Raw genomic sequence first — 858 nt, 5'->3', positions numbered from 1 at the left:
TTGTACATTTTAAAGTTAAATTCATAAATCTGGTGCACTTTGAGAGTTCAAAATTAAGAGCTCCAACACAGGTTCAGTGTGCAAAGTAAAAGAAAAAAGCTGGTGAATGTACTTGTTCTTGAAATGGGGACTCGACCCTCTTTTTAGTAGATATAGTGTCTCAGTCTCACTGGTGAATTTGGAAGCCAAACTAATTAGAATAAAATAATAATAATAATTTTATATTATTATTCCTATGACACTTATAGCCATATATTGTAAAACAATTGCACTGTGAAATAAATGAAAATTAATTTTTTTTCAAGTATATTATTTTACCTTACTCTACAGTAGGGAAATTGCAATACTTTTGTCCTAATTTCTACACTTGCAAGCAGGGCCTAAAACTAACTTTCACATCTGCCAGTGGCTAATGACTTGAGAAAATTGACTGGCCATAAATATTTTTCCTTGCCATTAAACGGGCAGTTGCTACTACTACAACAACTAAACATATTTAATTAAAAAAAGCTATTTGAAATTAGAACCAACCACTGCATTTTAATCACGATACAAACAAAGATGCGAAGATAAAACCTGCATAAAACAAAAACAGACAGGATGAATGAGAACACAAATTCACTCTCTGACAACAGGTGGCGCTTATGGATCAACAATAATAAGGGGGGAAATGCCATCGAAACTTTTGTGAAGTCAGTTCCCTTCAGAAATACATTCATATAAACCCCCATCCCAATATTTATATTTTTCTTGTGAACAGTGAGCTTGCTGTGCCTGTACAGTATTTTCTCTGTGCACGTCTGTTAATTTTAGGCCATGCTAAACCCTTGAGCTTTTATTTTGGCGGAAACTTCAGTT

Source organism: Sinocyclocheilus rhinocerous, unplaced genomic scaffold (genome assembly GCF_001515625.1).
Source record: "Sinocyclocheilus rhinocerous isolate Xijiao unplaced genomic scaffold, SAMN03320098_v1.1 scaffold8748, whole genome shotgun sequence".
Taxonomy (NCBI): domain Eukaryota; kingdom Metazoa; phylum Chordata; class Actinopteri; order Cypriniformes; family Cyprinidae; genus Sinocyclocheilus; species Sinocyclocheilus rhinocerous.
The sequence above is the reverse complement of the archived record's forward strand: the minus strand, read 5'-3'. Positions refer to the sequence as shown.